This window comes from Mauremys mutica, chromosome 1, assembly GCF_020497125.1.
Source record: "Mauremys mutica isolate MM-2020 ecotype Southern chromosome 1, ASM2049712v1, whole genome shotgun sequence".
Taxonomy (NCBI): domain Eukaryota; kingdom Metazoa; phylum Chordata; order Testudines; family Geoemydidae; genus Mauremys; species Mauremys mutica.
In genome coordinates this window covers 164,483,754-164,508,885 of record NC_059072.1, presented here as the reverse complement: position 1 = coordinate 164,508,885, position 25,132 = coordinate 164,483,754, and the positions used below count along the sequence as shown (strand labels likewise).

The 25,132-nt window shown below is 43.5% G+C and overlaps 1 protein-coding gene across 2 annotated transcripts in view; it reads left to right on the top strand.

Moving 5' to 3' along the window:
- COL8A1 (collagen type VIII alpha 1 chain) overlaps window positions 1-25,132 on the top strand; it is a 137,502-nt gene that overhangs the window by 88,571 nt on the left and 23,799 nt on the right. For both annotated transcript variants that reach the window (XM_045008485.1, XM_045008475.1), the window contains one exon: window positions 370-495. The gene's annotated coding sequence lies outside the window, so the exon portion shown is untranslated. The remainder of the gene's footprint in view (window positions 1-369; window positions 496-25,132) is intronic.

Here is a 25,132-nt window from a genome sequence, read left to right as displayed (position 1 = left end):
TGCCTGAAAACAATGGTCAAGATTTTTACACATGACTGCCTACTACTAGTAGACTCTTTAGTCTATAATTAGGCACCTAAAATCAGTAGCCTGATTGCAAGAGCGTGGAGCACCTACAACTCCAGCTGAAGTCAACGGGAGCTACTGGGTGTGGAGCACTTTTGAAAAATCAGGCTACTGATTTGGGTGCCTAAATATGGCATTAAGAGGCTAATTTTAGCCACTTGGATTTGAAAATCTTGGTCAATGTTTCTTGATGTCTGTGCAAAAAGGAGAATACTTTATGTTATTTGTTACTGGGAGTGCCGATATCTTTATTATGGTCTAAATTCTAACTTGGTGTTTTAAAATACAACTAACTTTTTATAGGTGCTGATTTGGAATCAACAAAATATCTTACTCGACTGACCTAAAGCAGACACGGAATCCAGGCCTCTTAAGGTGAACCACAAGTGACTTTGATCCACTGTACTGCCCCTTCCCAAAAATCTAAATGTAAGTATACCCAGTTTTGAAACTCCAAATGACATATCCACAATGACTAAGCCAGAACACAATTGGTTAAAGACTCAAGCAATCTTAAAATAATCACTTGGATCTTCCATGGGACTTGCTAAATTACTCAAGTGTTTGCCATATGCTGTTTGAATTTCAAGTAGAAATTTCTCCACTACAAAACTTCTTTGCAGTCAATCTCAGTATGGTTTTTTTTCTTCCAGAGAATTAAAGAAAATACCCCATTGGGGAAATCTCCTAAATTCAAAGTGAGAAAAAAAATATAATTTGTAGCTCTTCATGTAATTGTTAGACTTTTTTGTAACATTTTGCATTTTCTCCTGCTTGTTTAAAGAATTCTGTTAATATTTTCTAGGGCTAGAGAGGGATCAGTTATGGGCTTCATTGGGAAAGGATTTTTTTCCATTGAGAGAGATGCACAGTAATTTTCTCTTGGGCTGACTGAGGGCTCTTTAGTATCTAGTGAATCATGATTGTTATATACTTGTGATATCCACAGTGTGTGTGTGTGTGTGTGTGTGTGTGCGCGCACGTGCGCGCATGTGTGTCTGTGTATAAAAATCACAGAGCAGTGTCACTCTGTTTAATATCTCTGAGTAATAGCAAGTAGATGGTAAACATGATTTTGAGCTTTAATGGAAAAGTTTCTTACAAGTAGACATTAGCTCATAGTATCCAGAGTCAGGACTATTATGTATTCTCAAATGTGACTTTTGGAACTAAAAATCATTGTTGCCTAATAAGATACATTATTATTTAATTTAATTAAAAAAATCCATTTGTTGAGAATGAATCATGCAAATTCCTCAGATGTTTGAGTGTCCATATAAAAGAGGAAAAAGCACATTTAATTGTTTTGATCTTTTATAGAAAAAGTCCAATAGAACTTATTTGGGATGAAACCAACCGCTTACAATAAAAAAAACTCTAAAAACATATAGAGCTATATCCTCAGCCTTGGTTACACACACTCCTTTTTTGCACCTGTTCCACCTCCTCAGACACAGTGTTGTACAATACTCAGTCAATGGAGCTGTCCCCGCTGACCGTCCCACTCAGTATAACTTAGTGGCCCTATGTCCTACCTGGCCCTAAAAGAGGGGGAGCTGAAAGATGGATCTTTCTCACAGCTTTGTGAGCTTGGTGCAACTGAAGTATCCAACCTCTAAAATTTAATAGAGAAGGAGACCCTTTCTACAGAAGGTTTGAAACCTCCTATTGAATTTATTAGAGCTTTCAAACCCTGATCCAAAACACAGTCGGTCAAAGCCAATGAAAAGATCCACCAACAGGAATTGGATTGGGCTCTTATTACCTAGCTATACATTTCTAAAGAAATTGGTTAAAACATTATAAAGAACGGTTATTTTCTAGCCAATCCCACAGGAGTTTTCCATAGGGATGCTACCATGTTATTCTTAAAACTGTACATATGGTTATATAAGAACTACTGAATATTTTATCAGACAGCTAAAAATAAGAATAATTAGCACATGGTTCTTTGCAAAGATGAGTAAGCATCATTATCCCCATTTTACAGAAAGGGAGACTGAAGCACAGAGAGTTTAAGTGATTTGTTCAATGTCTCAACAAGTCAATGGCAGAGTTGGGAACAGAACTCAGCTATTGTGACTCCAGTCTAATGCTTTATCTACAGCACTGTGTTAAGAAGATCAAAATTAATGCCTTTTCTTTTCAGAAACACATACATAAAGTAGAATAGCATTGTACATTTTCAAATGTTTAGTGAAAAATTATGAAAACTACCATTTCCCGCCTTTTTCTGACTTGTTCCAGTGTACAGAAATACACCTGAGCTTAAAGTTCAGATCTTGATAGAAACCTGGCCAAAATTCAAGATTTTTAGATATAGATCCTGAAATAAAGCCCTAGCCCTATCTTCATAGGCAGTCCTGAACATTTTCAAACTTGGGTATCTGAAAGGCATTTGGATCCAATAAAATTTCTGAGCTCCAACCAAAACCAACATTTTAATTGTTTCAACTGAAGCGGGGGCTCAACAAATGGGTTTCCTGTAACTAAATATCCCCACAAACAGTTCTGCTGGATTTTCTTCATAAAATATAACATACCCATCTTCCTTAATCGCCTGCACTTATTTTAGTATGTCATTTTAAAATACCAAAACAGGTAAAGGATTCTCAGAAAAAACCCTTGGGGATATCAAAATATTGTTTGATGCCAGTTTTAAATGCTTGACATAATAGTTTTATATATAAAAATATCAATAATCTGAAAGAAATGTCTAGACTAGGAGATTTATGTTCTTTTTTAAGTAATAAAATATTTTAAAATGCAATTGTGTGTGCATCTCACTTGTTTCAAATAGCCTTGGCTTTCTATGCTTTATTCTAATATGGTGTTAGCCCCACTCAGCTGTCACTAAGTGGATGGATGCAGTATTTTAATCACTTTTTTTTTAATTAAAATATTTGAAAAAGGCCATTGAAATGGGGGGAGGGCTATCAGAAAAATGTCCAGGGAGAATAGTTTAGCTTCACAAACATTCTCTAATTTAATCCACAAAGCAGAGAGAAAATATATTGGGTCAATTGCAGATATGCTATGGATGATGGGGAAAAGTAGCTGTAAGTGACTGGGGGTCTTAAACTGGTTTAATTTACATACCCAGAATGAGAAGTTTAAGTGGAGAATAGGGCAATTGCAATTTATGAATCCTTATGGCCTCCCGTAGGTTTCTTTTTCTAAGGAACTCCCCTCTGTGGCCCCTTAGCATACAAGTTTCACCAATCCAGTCACATCTGTTATACTCATCACCTTATCTCCATTCAAATCCAGCTTCTTTGCCAACACCCTCATGAAATTTAGTTTGCCCTGTCTTCTCTGTCTTTCTCCTTCGGGCTCTGGTCCTCTATTGAGATCCACTAGTGCTGCATGACATTCAATGGGACTTAGACACCTTTGAAAGAGACAGATTCCTAAATCACTTAAGTACTGAACAATTTATCCCAGGTGTCCAACTCTCATTGACTTTATATAGGAGTTGGAAACCTAACTCCCTTAGTCCCTCTTGAAAATCCCAGCCTTACACTCCTCTCGCTGGTACTGGTTGGGAGGAAATTAAAGGGGAATTAGAAAAAGAAAAAAGTTGGGTAGGAAGGGGGAATAAATGGTCTCTTTCCCCCCTCAATTAAAACAGTGCTGTGAAATAGTTTAGAAATACAGTTCCCTTTTCTCATTGGTGAATGTGTTTCCTTCATCAGCCAATGCAGAGGTTATTGTGAATAAATCACAATGTGTTTTTTTTCTTGGTCACTCAAACACATTTAAAACGGATGCAAATAGAAAAGGCACAAAACAGACTCACCCCGTGGCAGCCATCACATCAGATTGCTACCACTTGGTGAGGATACAAGGGCACCTCATGAGTGTGCAGTAGATGGGATTCAAATCACGGGGACAAATCCTCTTCTTCACCCTCTGCAGAAACAAAACACCCTGACAGTGGAGCAGTACAGTTATACTGCCAAGGGAGGGAGGCAGGGGGTTGGCGGGGATTTGGGGAGGCTCCAATTCTGCCTGCTGCTCTCACAAAGATGTGGGTCATGGGAAGGGAAGTAAGGTCTGGAGGGACCCACTGCTCCAAGAATCCTCTACTTCTCCCCACATTGAGACAGGTGCAGAGGCTTTTTCAGTCAATACAATGGAATAGTGGCCCTGGAGTGACTTGTTTTTCCTCAGTGCCCTGACAGGAGGCCACCAGTACCCCCGGCTAAATTACTTAGGCAGAAGAGAGGATTTTAGCCACACACACACCCTCCTCACTCTCACTCACTTGCTCATTTTCACCAGGCTGGCTCAGGGAGCTAGGGTGTGGGAGGGGGTGCGGGCGTGGCCAGGTGGCTCTGCACCCTGCCCTATCCGCAGGCACCACCCCGGCAGCTCAAATTGGCCAATGGAAGCTACGGGGATGGTGCTTGGGGTGGGGGCAGCATGCAGAGCCCCCTGGCTACCCCTGTGCATAGGAGCCGGAGGTAGTGGGGACATGGTGGCTGCTTCCCAGGAGCCACGTGGCACGGAAACTAGGAGGGAGCCTGCCAGTCCCACTGTGCAGCAGCGCCAACCCGACAGTCAATGACCCAGTCAGCAGTGCTGATCGGTGCCACCAGGATCCCATTTCAACTGGGTGTTTTGGTTGAAAACTGAACACCTGGTCACCCTAGCTTCTGGGTGCTTTGAAGTGTATGGTTTGTTAACAGGTCATTCAGTAACAGCAGTGCATAGAGAAAACAGAGGTGCAATTAGGAGTTTGTACTGCATATGCTTTTTCCATAGCTACTATGACCAAGGAAGGATAGCACTTTAAGTGCAACTTCTTCTCCCCAAAGCCCATAATTCACTTAAATGTATCCAACCAATTATTCCTTATGAAAAAGCTTTCGGTGAGATCATAGTGTATCTGTTACAGATAAATATATTTGCTTGCAGCTCAGTCTCCTAGGAGATCTTATCTTTCTGTTCCTGTTTTCCAGATGGTAAGCTTTCAGAGGCAGAAACTGTCTTAATACCTGTGTCTTATACAGTGCTGAGAATATTGTCAGTGCTTGCCAACTCACTAAAATTACAGAAGCACTTAAACAAGAGATACGCAACTTATACTGATATCGATATTAGTATTTGAACCTATTAGGATGTTAAATTGACATGCAGCCACAATATTTCTTACACAGCTAAACTTTCTGAACACTAAAAACTTACAAATACAACGCAGCTGCTTTGAAAACTCTAAAATGACAAACATACAAATCTTTAAAAGTATCCTTTAAACAAGAGGAAACAAAACCCTGCAATATTCTACACTAACAATCACAGTTCATAGTAGCGTTACCACTAAATCAAATCCTGCTTTCTTTACTTAGTTGAAACGCCCATTGACTTCAACAGGTTCTCTTCAGCATCCTTTTCAGTGATTTAACATGAGAGAATGAATGCTGGATACAGATGCTGAGATCAATTAAGTTTTAACTGAGAAATAACTGTAGGATTTTACCACATGTTTTGGACAATTCCATTAGGATACTGCCATATATGTTATATAAGAGGTACCGCTGGTATAACTCATGCCACTTTGTCTGCATGACAGCTATTTTTGAAAAAGCTCAATGTGAAGGTTACAATTTTGAGCCAGCAAAAGCTGGAATAGATTTTGGAATTTACTCAGACAAGTTCTCCCACTCTTCATTGTGGTTGGGAAGCTGTCACTTATAAGTAATGATCTAGAAAGGGAAAGAAGAGTGACTCTCTTGCAGCCTGTATAATGAAGCCTAAATATACCTTGAGTTTAGTGAGCAAAGTTCACAGTTTGCAGTGAAAGGTCACCGGGAATTCAGGCATTCTTGGTGTCGAGTCTTTGTTCTCTATACTAATTAAGAATGTAAGGAAGCTACATAGACACAGTTTCCTAAACACCAAACTTGGCATCTCTACTCAGTCTAAAAGAACATGAGAAAAATCTGAGTTTGGCATGCAAAACTTACTTGAGGATACTCCACTATTAAATGCCATATGAAAAATACTGAGGAAGCTGGGGCTAGGAAAAAGCAAGAAGTTTTCCTTTATACAAATGGGGCTTGCCCTATTTCAGTTAATGCAAGCTGCCTGCACTTTTACTGTTGTAAACACAGTACTGCACTTACAGCAGGTGTGGGGAGGGTACCAAAATGTTCCCTGCCCACAGGTAATATTTCCCTTGCCCCCTCTAAGGACTAGTCCCGCTAAAATGTCAAATACTTGTATACGATATTCCTGCCACACACTGTTTGAACTGAAGTGAGGAGATTTTCTTGTCTCCTGTGGGGTGCATTCTCCTCGCTGCAGGTTATTTCACCGTCTCCTCTAGGAGTAGTTTCGCTCTGCCTCATAAAGTACCGACAGTGAGCTATTTTTTGCTTTTGGAATCTACCGGATTGTCACCAAATGGAATGAGGGATGTCTCTTCAGAACTTCCTAGGACAGTCTTTGTCCTCTTATGAATTATGAAATAGAATGCTGCTGGATACATTATTTCAGGACCACTGGAGCAGTAGTCCCAGAGACAACAATAAGCTACCTCCAGTTAAGCCATGTCTGAGGATGGGCTTGCCCTGGAACCGAGTTGTGACACTCAGATGCCTCCAAGGTTTTTACTAGGGCAAATAATAAAGATGAGAGGGTAGGTGCCTGGTGTAAGCTGAATCTTTGTGAGCGGGGTCATGTCATCTTATGGAGGGCCTTGCCCTTTATGTTTCTGTTCTCACATATTTTCATACACATCATAACTTTTGTCTATCTAAAAATGAACATACAGTTGTAGCATGATGTAGACTATCAACATTACACTTAAGGCCAGATTTTCAAATGTATTCAAGTGCCTAAAGATGTAGACAGGAGCCTGGCTTGCTTAGGCACGTATAAAAATCCCAGGAGGCCCCTAACTCCCAGTGGTGCTTTTGAAAATTCCAGGAGGCATCTATCTGCAGCTTTAGGTATCTGCATTCCTTGAAAATCTGGTCCTTAGTGCTCAGTCAGAGGGAGGGGCTGTGTATTTGTATGCTACTGCTCTAATGTGAGGGAAATTGAAACAGAGGGGAAATTGAGTATGTTTAAAGAGGTTTTCATGAGGAAAAACTAAATCTCTCTCGTTTTCTGACTTGGTTACTCTTCATCTGTAGCACATGCCCTTGTCTTGATTTGGTTCTAGGTGAATACAGACCAGTGAGAAGATGTATTTATTCATTGCTGTAGAAGCTATTCTTCAATTACATGTCATGGTTTCAAGATGCCCTGGTTCCATTTATTCCACCAATGGTTACTAACTCCCAACCCTCACTGGAGAGATTTCCCCAACAGCCTCAGTCCAGAGTACCAGGTATTAATTAAAGAGAGAGAGAGACAGAGACAGAGACACACACATTTGGGTGTAATCATGATTAAGTTGGGCTCAGGTCTGTGTTCAAATTGTGCCAGGCAGCATGGTGACTGCCCAGATATGGTCGCTCAGAGGAATGGGACTACCACAACAGTAGCAGCTCTTTCTTAGTTTGGGGTTCTTGCTCCAAGGATCAAAAGAATCTATCCAGGCCCTCAGGAAATTTCCTGTCAGAAATAAACTGGGATCAAAATAGTCCATGAACTGGGTCATGCTGCACTTTGGGGAGGTACAATCATCTGTTTGTCAAAAGGAATGGTAAACAGAAAAAAGCCCTGTGTGGGATAAAATAATCAGGAAAAATACTCCCTTTGTGACTTATCTGGCACTTGACTCTCTGACCCTGCTCTCTCTCACTGTACCTACGACCAAGTGTCTGCTCAGGCTGGCCCTAGACCAGAGTACTTAGCTGCCCACTTACTCATTAATGGTGTGTATAGATAAGGACAGAAACTCTCTCCAGGTATTCCTGTCTCAACAGTCCCGTTTCCTGGTATTTCCCCTTTCTCCTCACTCTTTAGCTGGATAGGGAGGACCTTGCCTCGAGGTTTAACAGCTGAGTAACCTTGTTGTTATGGAGCAGAACATGTCTCTGAGATCAGGAGAGTGTGTAACCTTGCCAAGGTAGGAGAGGGTAGGAAGTGTACACACTCTCCTTACAGGATGTGAGGTCAAATCAGGGCTCATACGCAACAAAACCAAAAGTCTCAAGCTTTCCGTCACTGGGGGGTTTAAATCTTACAAGGACAAATGCTCTTCTGAGGCATGACTCAATGAACTGGACTGACAGATTTCAATTAATCTGTTCTGCCCTAAATTTGAAAGGGTTAAATTTCACAGGTTGGGCTTTGGGCCATCTCTAGCAAGAAGCAGAGAAAGATGTGTGGGTTAGACTATGCTCCGAGCAACAGTGGCTCACAGCAACTGAGGTTTTCAATTTTGATTTCCAACATGATTGAAACATGACCCACTTCTGAAAAAAAATTATGTCTTGCCATTTTGCCTAAACAAAATAAACTGAGCAAAAACAGCACAGATATTAAAAATAAATGAAACTGAGGGAAAAATGAAGAGAGGAGCATTGTTAATGCAGAAGTCCAGTGGGGCCTGCTCTGTTCACTTCCACAGATAAAAATGTCTGCAACAAACTATGGAGCAGACTGAAATATTTGTTTCTTAAACCTTATTCAGGGTCAAAGATTTCTGCTGTCAAAGGGTTGACAAGTTTTCAGGATACAACTATCTTGTCATCAGGGGAGTTACTGCTTCTGGCTCCCACAATCTATCATGATGCAATTGTGTCCCAACAAATGTTAGGAAGAAAATTAGTATCACCAATACACTTGCCATACCTAGATACAGGGGCGGCAGGTTATATGGGCTCGTGGTGCCCGAGCACCAGGAATATGCAAGGCAGGGGGCTGTGCTCCACCAATATTTGGAGCTGGGTTTCTCCCCTGGCCCTGCCTGGAGCAGGCCCTCCCCCCAGTCTCGGAGCTTCCCTGCCTGAAAAAAAAAAAACCAGCCAGTGCCTCTCTCCCTTGCTTGTGCTGCCAGCTGCCTGCCACTGCTTCTGCCTAAGGCTATAGAGAGCAGTGGCCGGCAGACTGTTGGAGCACCTTGGGAGGAGGAGGAGGAGGAGGGGGACAGGGAGAGAGGAGGTGGGAGGAGGCACACTCGTGCTTGGGAGCTGTCTCTCCCGTCCCCGGCACCCACATGGAGGAGACGCCAAGGGGACTTCTGGCCAGGAGATGGAAATCTGGAGTGGACCTCACTCACCTGAGCAGCTGCTGGGGCTTTGGTGAGGTTTGACCCTGTGATCCACCCCCTCCCCGCCGCAGCCCCCACTCCTGCCCAATGCTGGGCAAGAGGAAGCCCCATCCCCAGTGAGGCTAGGGTGAGGGGCAGCAGGCTGCAGCAGGGGAGGAAGGAAGCCACATGTGATGGCAGTCTCCGCCCCCCAACACCCACCCACCACAGGGGAGATGGGGGAGGGGGGCTTCCTAGACCTGTGCAGCTGGGGCTTGGGTGAATTTTGTGACACCCTACCCCCCCACCCCAGCCACCACCCTGCAGTCCCCACTCCTGCCCCATGCTGGGCAAGGGGCAGCCCTATCCCCCATCCCCAGTGAGGTTATGGTGAGGGGCAACAGCAGGGGAGGCCACACGTGATGGCAACTTCCCCCCCGCCCCCCGGTACCCACCATAGGGGAGGCGAGTGGGCTTTCTGGACCTGAGAGAGGCCCTAGGAGCACGTGCAGTGACCATGGTGCAGAGTGAGTGTGCTGGCGGGGGGAGGGGGGAGTCCCTCCCCTGGAGCTTGCTGCTGCCAGTGAGGGTGGGGGGGGAAGTCCTCTCTGGTCCTAGCCCTGGGGCAGCCTGTCTGCACCCCAAGTTCCTTATCCCCAGCCCTGCCTGACCCCAAAGCCTGCACCCCCAGCACCCCAACCCTGAGTACCCTCCTGCACTGTGAACCCCTCATCCCCAGCCCCACCCCAGAGCCCTCACCTGAGGGGGAAAACGTGCAACTTAAATATGGTGGTCAGTTTGCAGTATCATTGTGTTTAGCACAATACTTGATTATTTTACACCCTTTAAACTATATAACTAGTCGTATACAGGTGTTACGATGTGGGAATGTTCTTAATGTTTTCTCTGAATACTGTGTGGGTGCCTCAGTTTCCCCTATGCATTTCTCAAGGATCTAGATGGTGGGATAAGGGGGTGTGATTGTTGTAGAGCCCTAGAGGGCCAGTGTGATGCCGTCTGCACAGAGAATGGCCAAAACCCTGTCTCTGGGCAACTGATGGCCTGGGCCGCTCTCCTGCAAGGTGCCAACTGAAGGTGTTGGAGAACAAAGAGATCAGGTGGCCTCCTAATGCCTGGAAAAGAGACAAAGGCCGGAGGAGGGAGAGTCAGTGCCTGTGCAGACTTCCGGGAAGTGCATGGTGTGGAAGGGGATGCTGGGATGCTTTGGAACTACTCCATACAAAGCCAGTCAGGACTTTGGGGGAGCCTCCTCTCTCTGAGCAGACTGTCTCCAGGGCAAGAAGCTTACACCTTCCTGGGTCTGACCTCGGAGCATTCAGCATGCCCTTCAACACCGTGCGCTTTCTGCAGCGAGTCTGCCCAGACAGGTCCTGGAGCAACCAGAGGTCCCTGCACCCCAACTCTGCAGTCAAACGTGACTCTCAGCCAGACAGTAAAACAGAAGGTTTATTAGATGACAGGGATACAGTCTAAAACAGAGCTTGTAGGTACAGAAAACAGGACCCCTCAGTCAGGTCCATCTTGGGGGGTGGGGAGCCCATCCCCAATTCTGGGCCTCTCCCCATTTCCCCAGCTAGCTCCAAACTGACACTCCGTCTTCTGGCCTTTGTGTCTCTTCCGGACAAGGAGGCCACCTGATCTCTTTGTCCTCAACCCCTTCAGTTGGTACCTTGCAGGGGAAACTGAGGTACCCACACACTATTCAGAGAAAACATTAAGAACATTCCCACTTTGTCACAACAGGTGCAACAAAATTTAATACCGTATATTGAAGCAGGCAAGTGCTGCTTCTGACTTTCCACTTTTAAATGACCCTTGTAATCTTGTGGTGCCAACGCATTGTAGCTTCATTTTATATCGGCTTACAGGGTGGGAGCAGGGGGGCACCACCATTTTGGGCACCACCAAAAATTATACAAACTTGCCTCCTATGCCTAGATATAAAATATTTTCCATGTTAGTTAAAAATCTGACATTGGTGTATTTGAATAGATCACTGGTGCCACCTAGTGGCTAGTTTAGTTAACCTCTTGTGTATTTCCAACAACAATCCCAGGAGAATATAATCTTTTTCTTAATATTGATTAAAAAAATCACTCCATATAAATTTGAATCTGCCACCATCTTCCCGCAATACCTGCCACATTTTAAATAAATGCAGAGATAATCAACATGTTTCCAAATAAACTTCCACAATATTTGCAGTTAAATTATCCTGAAAATGGACTGGGAGGAGGGTAAAGAGTATTTACAAGTGAGGACGAAATCTATCAGCTGTAGATTCGCTCCAACAGTTAAGATGATTGCATGACCTCATTTGCATCTGCAAAATTAAAAGATTGGATTTGACTTTTAAAACTTGTCAAAAAAAAAAAAAGAGGCTGCAGCAGGGAAGCTAATAAAACTCCAAATAAGGGTATGTCTACACTACCCACCGGATCGGCAGGTAGTGATCGATCTATCGGGGATCAACGTATCGCATCTCGTCTATACATTGATCCCCGAACGCGCTCCCCGTCGACTCCGGAACTCCACCAGGGCGAGAAGCGAAAGCGGAGTTGATGGGGGAGCTGCGGCCATCAATCCTGCGCCATGAGGATGCAAAGTAAGTGATTCTAAGTCGATCTAAGATACGTCGACTTCAGGTACGCTATTCTTGTAGCTGAAGTTGCGTATCTTAGATCGATCCCCCCCAGTGTAGACCAGGCCTAGGTGTGACAAATAATATTGACTAATGTAATGGTTTGACCCTGAACTGACCAGCATAGAGTATTTACTGTGAGATTAGATATAAAGCAGCATGTGACTTTGTTACCATCAAGTGAACTGTGTTTAAATTAGAACCATTCAAACACAGACAATGTGGGTGAGGGTAATATCTTTGATTGGGCCAACTTCTGTTGGTGAGAGGCAAGCTTTCCAGTTTACATACAGCAGATCTTCTTTCGGCCTGAGAAACGACTCCTGCCATCACAGCAAAAATGCAAGATGGAACAGATTGTTTAGCATTAGTAGTTAGCACATATTATGGAACCATTCAAGGTGGAATGGTCCATTAACATCCCTGCAGTCATGACAAAAAGAGGGAGTTAGTGGGTTGTTGTAATAAGTCATAAATCCAGTCTCTCTGTTCAGTCTATTCAAAGACTGATTTGTCTACAGTAATAAAAAAGGGTTTCCTTATAGATTTCTAGTCTACTGTTACCAGGGAGAGGATTTTTGTGCATTTTAGCAGTTGTTTCACCTAGTAGTGCTATCAAATTGTTAATCATATAGGGCCAAAGACTAGAACCAGTGCACAGCCCTTGTTATTGATCTCTGTGGGTGGAAGAACAACAAGGAGTCCGGTGGCACCTTAAAGACTAACAGATTTATTTGGGCATAAGCTTTTATGGGTAGAAAACCCACTTCTTCAGATGCATGGAGTGAATTTCTGTAATTCTGAAAGCTTATGCCCAAATAAATCTGTTAGTCTTTAAGGTGTCACCAGACTCCTTGTTGTTTTTGTGGATACAGACTAACATGGCTACGCCCTGATACTTGTGGGTGGAAGGAATCCTTTCCCAAACCGCAGAGTGGCAGTACAGCTAATCCACAGCCCATACAGCAGCCTCACAGCCCTATAACGCAAGAGATTGGCCGCTCTCCGTAAGGGCATGGGGGGTGGGCAGATGTGGAGAGGAAAGAAATAACATTGTATGGCTGTAGCCACAGAGACAGCAGAATCCATTTTCCAGCCTCCTGCATGCTGGAGCGCAGCAAACCTACTTGCAGCAGAATGTCAGCGTGTGCAAAAGATGTGGCCTCCCTGCACATTGTAGCCAAATCCCATCTCCCACCCTTTTCCACAGCAGAATTGCATTTGTTACTGTAGGTCAGGCTCTTCTGTGTTTAAAAATAAAGCTTAACTCACTTCCCCTGAAGACCATTTCACACATTTTTAAAGGAACAGTGGAATAATTCCCGCCAGACAAATCTGACTTGTGATGGAAGCCTCAGCTCTTGAAACATTTAAATCCAGGCTGGCCAACACACTAAAAAATGTATCATAGGGAACAATCCAGAATTGTTCCCCCAATGGATGGGCTAGATAACTTCAAGCAATGGGCCTGATCATCCTTTCAGTTACACCGCTAAGAACCATTAGGAAAGAGATAGATAATAAAACAGAAAATATCATAGTGCCACTACATAAATCCATGGTACACCCACATCTTGAATACTGCATGCAGTTCTTGACACCTGCTCAAAAAAAGTTATATTAGAATTGGAAAAGAATACAGAGAAGGGCAACAAAAATGATTAGGGGTATGGAACAGCTGCCACATGAGGAGAGATTAAAAGACTGGGCTTGTCTACATTTACAGTGCTACAGCAACACAACGGCACTCGTGCAGCTGCATGGCTGTAGTGCTTAGTGAAAACACTACACCAACAGGGGAGCTTCTTCCATTGGCACAGGAACTCCACCTTCACACGAGGCAGTGGCTATGTTGACAGGAGAAGCTCTCCCATCGACATAGCGTTGTCTACAGAGAGTTCGGTTGGTATAACTGTGTTGCTTGGGGGTATGGATTTTCCACACCCATGAGCAACAGTTATACCAACATAAGTTTGTAGTGTAGACGTGGGCTGAGACTGTTCATCTTAGGGTACGTCTACACTTACCTGCCGGTTCGACGCGGAGAGTTCGACTTTTCGGAGTTCGAACTATCGTGTCTGATCTAGACGCGATAGTTCGAACTCCGGAAGCGCCGCGGTCGACTCCGGTACTCCACCTCGGCAAAAGGAGTTGGCGGAGTCGATGGGGGAGCCGCGGAGTTCGACCCCGCCGCGTCTGGACGGGTGAGTTGTTCGAATTAGGGTACTTCGAATTCAGCTACGCTATTCACGTAGCTGAATTTGCGTACCCTAATTCGACCCCCGCCCTTAGTGTAGACCTGCCCTTAGAAAAGAGACGACTAAGGGGAGATATGATACACATCTAGAAAATTGTGAATGGTGTGGAGAAAGTGAATAGGGAACTGTTATACACAAGAATTAAGGGTCACCGGATGAAATTAATAAGCAGCAGGTTTAAAACAAACAAAAGGAGGTATTTCTTCACACGACACACAGTCAACTCATGGAACTTGTTTGCCGGGGGATGTTGTGAAGGTTAAAAGTATAACGAGGTTCAGAAAAGAGTTGGATAGGTTCGCAGAGGATAGGTCCATCAATATCTATTATCCAAAATAGTCAGGGATGCAACCACATACTCTGGGTGTCCCTAAGCCTCTGCCTACCAGAAGCTAGTACTGGACTGAATGGATCACTCAATAATTGCCCGGTTCTGTTCATTCCCTCTGAAGCATCTGGCACTAGCCACTGTTGGAAGACAGGATACTGCATAGACCATTGGTCTGACACAGTATGGCCATTCTTATGTTCCTACCAGTTTTTACACAGACATAGTTCCGTTGACATCAATAGAGTTTCTTTTAATTTACACCACTCAGACAAGAATCAGACTCTATAGCTGTTTTCTGACTCTGACTTATAAGAGTTGAGATCCTGGTGAAATTTCACTATTACTACTTAACTTTTATTTTTTTTCTTCTAAGAGAACTGCACATTTTTCTAGGAATTGACCATTTCTGGAAAGAAAAAAAGGAAAAAAAAGATCCTGATTGGCACATTTTCTACTGAAAAAGGACAAGAAGTTGTTCTGGTGGTTTTTAAATTGGAGTTAAGAGGTGTCTTATACAAGCCTTTCAATGCTAAGCCAAGTTGAGGTTACTCCAACACACACAATACTGATCCAATTCAGGATTAACTGTAATGTCAGGACAAAGAAATGCATCCCATTAGTTGTGAAGTATTATTCCATCTTTTCACAGTGTCCTAGACTAGGAAACCAAACAGTCATGAGGATTACAAAGCAACATTGTTATTAAAGGGGTGGGAGTGTGATTATATTGGAGTTTAAACTAAGTTGATAGAGTAGTTTTCTGTCAGCCCTAGCACCAAGAATAGAAAAAGTAATATAGTATCTAATTACCATAATGGACACCAGTTTCTTATTTGAATGAATGAAGTATCTGAATAAAGTGGAATAAATGATGCACGCACATGGTTTTAGATATTACAATATAAACAGAGAGACCAAATCCAAACAGAGTAAATACAGTACCTAGCATGAGAAAAAACAGATCCAATCTAGGTTTCCCTAAAGACAGATCCATCTAATTTTATTTAGACAACCTGCATGGGGGACTTTACGGTTCTCATTCCCTTCCAGGCTTCATAAATATTGTTTGTTTCAAGTGCTCATCTTCCTAACAAATGTATTTTAGGCTCTTGTGTTTTCATAAACCTGAGTGAAAATGCCTAGTCAACAAGATTGATTAGTTTTTGCTCAGTGTGCGTTTTTGCTTAAAAGGCTGGAAGTTCATGGGGACTTTGTCATCTACAGAAGGTTTCAACTGAGAAATCTAAGAGAGGAAACATGGCATTTTGAGGTGTTTATCATACAGAGAAGAGAAACTGGTGTGAGTAATAATTAAGGTTAAGTTTTTATCATGGATATTTTTAGTTTAAAAAAAAAAAGTCACGGACAGGTCATGGGCAATAATGAAAAATTCACAGAAGCTTGTGACCTGTCTGTGATTTTTACTAAAAATACCCATGACAAAATGGGTAGCCTGGGCAATGGGGGGCAGAGGGTGAGGGAGAAAAGGGGGGCTGGGAGCTCCAGGGTTCCCCTCCGCTGGCGGCTCCAAGCTGCTGGGATCCATTCTGCTTCCTGCAGTGGCTAGAAGTAGCAGAGGTCGCTTTTGCCGCCTGTGGCGGCCAGGAGTAGCAGAAGTCCCTCTTGCTGCTGGGTCCCCCCTGCCACCCACGGTGGCCGGGAGCAGTGGCGGGAAGCTGCAGGGCTCCCCCTTGCCGGCAATGCACCTTCCAGCCTCTGCCGACGGCAGGGGACCCTGCAGCTCCCAGCTGGTGCTGGTTGAAGTCATGGAGGTCTTTGGAAGTCACTGATTCCATGACCTCCATGACTAAATTGCAACCTTAATAATAAAACAGTCTCCATGGTCAGGAGCATGGTAGAGATAGAAAAGACAGATTAGATATTTGTATGGCCCCTACAACCATAGTATCAGAGCACCTCACAATCTGTAATGTTTTTATCCTCATCTCCCCTCTGAGATTGGGCAGTGCTATTACCCCCATTTTGCAGATGGAGAACTGAGGCAGAGAGAGAGAGAGAGACAGTGTAAGTGACTTGTGAAAAAAGTCATCAAGGGAGTCTGTGTCAGTGAAGAGGTGAATCTAGGTTTCCTAAGTCAAAGGCAAGTACCTTGACCACTCTTTCCTCACAACAGATAAAAGCAAGCACCTAAAAGTACTGCCAGGAAGGCCCTGCAATATATCTGACAACAGATCTGTTGAGTAGCCTGCAATTTTTCTTTCCCTAGGGAGTTGCAAAGCGTGTTTAGTACTGACCCAATTTTCATGGTCTTTGGGAAAGGGATGGCAGGGCATCCTCTCTTCCTATGCCTCAAGGAGGAGCATGAGTTCATTTGCAGGGAAGTACAGACCCCAGGAGCCGTTGCCTGTGAAGTCCTGTAATTGGATGGTACAGCTCATCTGTTGTCCTTCCCTGTTAAGCAAGAATTTGAGCCCTAGACAAAGCTGCTAAAATTTTGACTACTCATAGTGGCAGGATGTAGGAGAGGTGGGTGTAACCAGAGCAGAAGGAACTAGAGACAAAGGTCTTGCAGGCAAGTCATTCAGATTTAGGAGCACACTCGGATAATAAAAACAAAACATAATCCTCAGCCTGAGTTATCAATAGCCCAAGCCCCAGGAAGGAGGTAAGTCTGACCATATACAACTTACCTAAACTTTATTTGGAGCAGGAGAAGTATGCAGGAGATCAGGCACCCTGACTAAGAAGAAACATCAAATAAGTTCCACCTGACATTGTACCTCCTCAACTACATTCTTAGCTATGCAAGATACTCTAGAACAGAGAAGTAAAAAAATTAATCTCAAATTGCATGCAATGTTTTTCATTGCATCACTGGTGTGACTGACATCTCTCTTGTACTTGCATGTGGAAATCCAGCTGTTCAGTCTTTTCACTTAACACTGTAACTGCTTCCCCCCAGGGAGCCACCTGGAACTGAGGTACCACTGAGCCTACCTGACTCACCAGACTGGGCTTCCTTTACACTGTATTGCTGTGATAAGCTCTCAAGCCCCCCTCTAGCCAGCGGCAGCTCCAAGCACCAGTGCTCCAAGCACATGCCTGCAGGGCCGGCTCCAGACCCCAGCGTGCCAAGCGCGTGCTTGGGGCAGCATGCCGCGGGGGGCGCTCTGCTGGTCGCCGGGAGGGCGGCAGGCAGCTCCGGTGGACCTCCCGCAAGCATGCCTGCGGAGGGTCCGCTGGTCCCGCGGCTCGGGTGGACCTCCCACAGGCGTGCCTGCGGAGGGTCCGCTGGTCCCGCGGCTCGGGTGGACTTCCCGCAGGCGTGCCTGCGATGCTCCACCGGAGACGCGGGACCAGCGGACCCTCCGCAGGCACGTCTGCGGGAGGTCCACCAGAGCCGCGGGACCGGCGACCGCCAGAGCGCCCCTCACAGCGTGCCGCCGTGCTTGGGGCGGCGAAATTGCTAGAGCCGCCCCTGCATGCTTGGGGTGGCAAGTTGCAGGGGGCACCCTGCTGGTCCCTGCGAGGGCGGCAGTCAGGCAGCCTTCGGCGGCTTGCCTGTGGGAGGTCTGCCGGGCCTGCTGTTTCGGTGGCAATTCGGTGGCAGGTACGCCGAAGCCATGGGACCAGCAGATCTCCTGCAGGCGTGCCGCCGAAGGCTGCCTGACTGCCATGCTTGGGGCGGCAAAAAAGCTAGAGCCGCCCTGCCTCCAGCACAGTTAGGGACACAGCCAGCTGCAGTTACATGCAGATGCTCTGATCAGTTCTGCATGGGAAGGATTCAAGCGGCTCAGGCACACATCTCCGCTCTGGGGCGTAAACCCAAAATTATACAGCCCTGCACTGCACAGGGAACTGTATAGCATAACCTCATGAAATCTATCCCCTCCCTTAATGTGGAGAGGAATATACAATAGCTTTCTGCCCCCAGTTATGACTCCCACACACACTGGTTTAGATAAAGCAAAAACAAGTTTATTAACAACAAAAGATAGATTTTAAGTGATTATAAGTGATAGCAAATAGATCAAAGCAGATTACCTAGCAAATAAGCAAAAATGCAATGTAAACTTAATACATTAAAGAGGTTGGATATGAATAGCAGATCCTTATCCTGAATGATGATGCAAGCAGGTTGCAGATTATTAAGGGGCAGGCTGCACTAGTTTACAGCTTAGAAACCCCAGGTGTTCCATTCACAGGCTAAAAATCCCTTTAGCCTGGGACCAGCACTTCCCCCAGTTCAGTCTTTGTTCCAAAGCTTAGTTCTGATGCCATTCAGTGGAAAAACAGTGGTATCCCAAGATGGAGTCCAGCACCAGTGTCACAGAAGCCATGCGTCAGAAGCTGTTTATAGCGTTCTCAGGAAGCCCCTGCTATGGGCAATAAACTTCTTTTAAGGGCTGTTGTTCTCCCTAATGGTTCATTAAATTGAATGGGCCCTGCCCAGCCAGCCATCTAGACTGAGAGCCTCTTGCCTAGTGGGTATTCCCCAGGTGTAAACACATTTGTCATACAGACACATAGTCAATGTTCCAAACTTCAGATACAACAATGATACATGCATACAAATAGGATAATCATATTCAGTAAATCATAACCTTTCAAATGATCTCACATGACCTATCTTGCATAACATTCATCAAAATTATGCCATAATCATATCATAACTGTGAAAAATATGGGGTGCAGTGCTACAAACTTTTTTTAGTTCAGGAAGTGTGCTGGGGGACGAGAAATAGAAATATAGGATAACTGAAAACCAGACATTTTACCAATATTTGATGGAAAAGTGCACAACCCAAAAGCCATTGTACAGACATGGTTCTATTTTCCCTCTGCACTGGTCTGTTTTCATAGCTCGTTGCACCAGAAATTAGTGTCTGTGCTGGCCAAGACCTTCTGGTGCATTAATAGCCTTGAAGGGTGTTTACCCTCTCTGTCAGTTAACATTACACTGCACTGCTTAGTCCCAGAGGTGAAACACCCTGGTGAAGCAACAGCACAGAGACCAACTCTTCCTTCACTCTGTACGTCCTCAATTGGCACAGTGCTCCCTTGCACTCTGTTAATAGCCTTCTGATCAACACATACCAGTTTGCCTTCAAGTACACCTTTGAATTGTAAAGTAAGTACTCCACATTTTAATCAAGATTTATATCCCTAGGAGGCACATTGCAGTCCTCATATGTTGCTTGTATATTTTCTGCTGCAGTTGCTGCCATCATACAGTACCTAGCGTGACCTAATGCCTACCTAGGGCAGGTCTCTGGAGGCACTAACAATCCCTTCCTTAATTCATCACTCATGAGCTAAAGGCTCAAAATCACTGTGGCCTTCTGCTTCCATGTGTGATGGCACAATTTGCTCATAGGTTAGTATTTCATGTTCAGCGGCTGTTTTGAGTCATGCATCAGGCCTTGTGCCCTGGAGAATCCTTCAGTGGTCTCCACAGCCTGGCCTGTATCTTGCTAGATCCTTGACACTAGAGTGGTTAATCCGTTGTTTAACTCATCACTGACAGAGTGTTCACAGATGTTTGATAAAATCCTCCTGTGGTACTTTCTTGAGGTCTCACTCTGTGCTTAGGGATTCAGTGGCAAGTCAACCAGTTGTCTTCTCTCCTCTCAGAGGCAGTGTCCTGAGCACAAGACTAAATTACATTTCACTCATAGGCCAACGTGCGACTGGGCCACAGTCTTATTCTCTCGTCCATCCCTCCCCCTCCCCCTCCAATAACACTAGTGAAGAGAATGGAGAGCTAGCAACAGTTGTGGCATTTCAGTTCAGAGTGCTGCTATCTCTGAATTCAGAGATAGCGGCAGTTGAAGTTTAGATTGTATCTCAAGTCATGAGCTTCAGCTTTTCTGGGTCTGGATGCTGTCACCTCCGTCCATTTCTAATGTGTGCATGCTGGCAGGGGGCAGTCAAGCAATGTCATAGATGTACATTTTAAAGCTTAGTAACCATCAAAGGAGAAGGCTGTGCTCAGTTTTTCTTGACGCTCAGCTACACAGTATCAACTTGAAAAGAACATGGCACCAAAGATGCTTCTTTCCAAATGCATTCACTTCGGGGCCCATTTAACTGACTAAAAGTACAATACTAAAAGTAAAGGCTCCAAGTGATGGTTAAAATGTAAGCCTCTTGTGAGGAGTTTAACACAAAACACATTCAGAACACTGAGTCCTGCCGTGTTTTCTACCACCGCTCTTTGCGGCTGGGTAAAGATCAAGCGCAATAAAGCATATAGCCAAACCCCAGAATATACAGGATTGCTTTGGTTAAATTTTAAAAAGGGCTAAAGTTTAGCTTATCCACATCGTGTTATCTGGTGAAACTGATGATAGAATTATTAAAAACTGCTCAAATCACCAAAGCCCTGTGTGTCTGCTTATTTGTATTACTTTGTAAATGGGAAAAAAGTATAACAGTGTTAGAGAATAAAACTGAATGAGCTTCCTATGTACTGGAGGAGCTCTGCAGCCCCCTCACTTCCTCATCCAAAGGGCAAGAGAAATTCCAAAGCACAAATACGCTCAGAGATTTATAGGCCTGATTGCAGAGCTGACACTTGGCCAGCAGAGCTCCTTAGCAGGCCAAAAGAGAAGTAGTCTTTTCCTCAGGTATGAAGTGGGTTGGCCGATAGCATTGACTGAGATGTGGTGAAGATATGAACAGAACTTTTACATTCCCACTTCCAGCTAAAAAGTCCTTTGAAGTATGATCAATTGATTTCTTGAATGCTTAAAGCAATCAAACTGCTGCAGAAAATGGGATCCATATGCATGTTTTCTCATGAGTTCCTTAGAAAACAATAGTCAAAACTTAGATGTGCATATGTGCTTTTAATGTAATAGTCTGGCTATTTTATAGATTCTGCCACCACCCCACCCCTCAGGAACAGATATTCATACAGAGGACCAAAACCTGGCCCCACTGAAGTCAATGGGATTTTTAATCACTAATTTCAACAGAACAAAGATGTGGCTCTTTGAAGGCTGAGATTCACTCCAGTGGTTTTTGGGTGGTGCATAGGAGTTGTGTTGGTCTTCTGTAGAGGGATGAATTTCACCCCAAGTGAACTAAGTTGTGGATAAATTTTGAATTAACACCAGAGGTAGAAATTGGATCAGATCCAGTAAGACTCAAGCCAAACCTTCACTCAAAAGGGGCCATTTTTCATAATTATTTTGTTTCTTTACTCCCAGAGAACAACTGAGAGCCTTCCATTTTGGCCCTCAACGATATTGGCAAACAAGTGTTTTAAGGCAATACCCACTACCATATCAATTTCCCCCATGTCTATTTCTGGTTCTGTCTTCTACCTGAACTTTGCTGAGAGAATTTCCAGAGCTAGATGGTGATAGGAGGCTTCAGCAAATGTTAAACTTAGTTTAAAACTCTGGTCTATCTTTCTCCAGCCAAATGTCTGGAATGAGTCAAGAAAAAGTAGCCTGGAAAACTCTACAATATTGTGCCCAAGATAACACACACATGAATAAAAACCCCATGTGTCTTTTCTTCTGTAACAGAAGTGACTTTCAGGTGAAAATATTTTATGACTACAATGTCAATAGTACATTGACCCGGTGTTGTTTAATACTGGGAGGAAAAGTAGCCCAAAAATCTCAAGTTACCCTGGATGACTTGGCATACTCCCTTTTGAGGATTAAGATCATTTATTTCACATAGTCATATTTCATCATGATGAGGGTTTCATTCCTGCCCAAATACATAACACCTCACCACCATTTTTGCTAAATATCAAAAAATAAATCATTTTCAACTGACTGCTATTGAGAGTCTTTGCATCAGGAAAGAAACATAAAAGCTAAAAGGGTTAACAAAAAAAGATAAGACGCAGCTATTTGTCATAAAGAGCAAAGTGGTGAAATGGGAAGAAACAAGGCCATGAGTGTGCTGGGGTAGAATGAAAACAACTCTAGAAGGTTGATTCAGGATGCTGCAGTACAGTGGGTGTAATCTTGTTTTTATTTTATAATTATTTAAGTTGATCTGAAATTATACAAGTGTCTTCAAGCAAACCTGCATCCTGGTTGTTCCTACAAATAAATTGTGTAGTTAGCCAGTCCCATGTGACAGATGCTGACTGAGGCACTGTCTTATTCTTAAACTCCCTCTTTTGTCCTCTCCCCATTAGTGTCTTATGGCTAGTTTAGCCTCATTATTACTATCATAGCACCCACCAGTCCCAACTGAGCTCCAGGTGCCCTTGTTCAAACACACAGTAAGAGAGAGTCCCTGCCCCAAAGACTTGTCTAAATAGACAAGACACAAAGCTGTCTGCAACTGCAAAATATGATGTTCTTAAACTTTCTCTCATATTATGATGCTGACCTTTTTTCAATCAGTTTATAGGTAGATGGAGAGAGGAATTGTTTAGTATAAATAATAATAATTTAATCTAATCCTTCCAAGTCTAAATTATGGAGACTAGTGGCACTGCCCCAGGCCAGAATTTTGTATTTTTCTCCTAATGCAACACTTTAAAAAGTAAAATAAATAACACTCTCCTAGAGAGATATTGCATTTGTTTAAACAAGACAACTGAAAACAATTGTGAGTTTGCCTCATTTCCTCTCTTAAATGTTGCCTTTTTGACACCCTACTGGTATAGGTTGAGGTTTATTGCATTCAGTTTAGCAACAACCTACCTTGGAAACGATATTACTAGCCACAGACATGGACTGCGTACAATCCCACAGAGGATGAAGGTTCTTAGTTGTTGGCCAAAGCAGTCACTCTTAGCTTAAGCCAGCGAGCGGAAAAGTGAAATTACAGATTGATTGTAAGCAGAGAGCTGTTAAAGCTCTGCAATCTCAGTTAATTCCGCTACACCATCTTTCTCTCAATTCTTAAAAGTAACGTTTTGTTGGCACATCTTCCTTTGGACTGAAATTCACCCTTTGTTCAGGGCCAATACACGACTGCTGAAGTCCCATTTAAGCCTTCTGAGAGGCCCAAACCTGCAGATGCTTACAGTCACAATAAACTTTAGTCATATCAGTTAACTTCAGCAGGACTACTCACGTGTAAAGTTACACATGTGTAAGTGTCCTCAAAATAAGACCCTGAAAGCCTGATTTTTCTCCTCTTGAAGTCAGTTGGAATTGTGTCACAGATTTCAATGGGAGTATGACAGAATCCTTAAAAAAAAAAAATGGGGAGGGGGAAGGAAGGGAGATCAGGAAAATATGGTCTATTGGGACAGTAAGTGTACCGTATCTGTTTCCTTAGCCTGGTAAAGCAGATCCTCTATAACATTCATTAGGGATCCCTAGGATTGTCTCTTTGCATTATGTTTGTACAGCGCCTAGCACAATGGGGTCCTGGTCCATAACAAGGGCTATCATAGGTGCTATAGTTATACCAACAACAAAACAAAACAGTTTGAAGATTTGACTATGTCTCTTTACCTAATAAATAAACTAGTCTCAACCCACATTGGGTGTCCCCCTGCAACAGAAAACACTGGGGTTTCTTCCAAGGTTGAAGAACAATCAATGACTGGGACTTCTAAAGTGCTACAGTAACACACCCGTTAAATAAGACAATTAAATAGTTCTCCTTGGATGAAACACTTGCACCTGACAGATTTTCTGTTGATTTGTTTAAGGCTCCTAGCCACTATCTTCCGTCTTTGATGGTAAGCAGGAGTGGTGCAACTACAAAAGACTTCAGGGATTAATGTAGCCTCAAATGACTAAGTGCATTGGCTGTACAACCTCCGGAATTGATAAAATCAGCCATTATTAAAGAGGCACAGAATGATGCAATTAACACCAGTCCAAAAACCAAAAACTAGTCAGATAGTTATGAAGAAGATTAAGAACAAATATTTGCTTTTGGACCTCATGAGAAAGTCTTTAAAATAATATCCGATGACAAAAGGAAAAATGGATCTCCCAGTTGATAGACAACGGGGCATGGAGTCTTTTAGGAAACAGTTCACAACTAACAAATTGTCAGATCATTGGGGCAGGGATAATCTTTTGTTCTGTGTTTCTACAGCACCTAGCACAATGGGGCTAGATGACTAGGGCTCCTAGGTGCTATGGTAATAAAAAATAAAATAAATGCTAATAAATGCTGTTCCTTCTTGTTAATCAGTCAAGTGCATACTCAGAAAATGGTTCTCATTCAATGCTGCGCCAAATAGAAACACAAAACCCAGGAGGTATTTCCAGAAGGGGTCTATATGGCAGGAGCGGGGAGACATGATAAAGGAGTGCAATGGTGATACATCATCAAATATATCAAAATGAATGTAATTCAGCAATGGTGACATTATAGAAATTATACAGATACTCCATTGATGGGGTCCACACACAAGGAGCCAGCTCTTCATGGGATATCAATTGGCATAGTCCCATTGGCATAAACCAGTGACTTTCAATTTATACCAGCTGTTGATCTGGTACATAGATTAGCTAGATTAAATGAGGTCTAGAAGCATTTGTTAAAATTTAGTTTTGAAACAAAAAACCCTAGACAAATATGCAGCATAAACTAAGACATTAATTTATTTGGGGAAAGATAGCGGGAAAATAATATCTACTCTGTTCAGAATTAAGAAAGCTAGCCCAATTGTGTTTCACAATGTTCTGTAAAAAGAAGAGGACATCCTACCATGGTTAAAGAGAACAAACAACAAAATGCCACAAAAAGGAATTAAAATG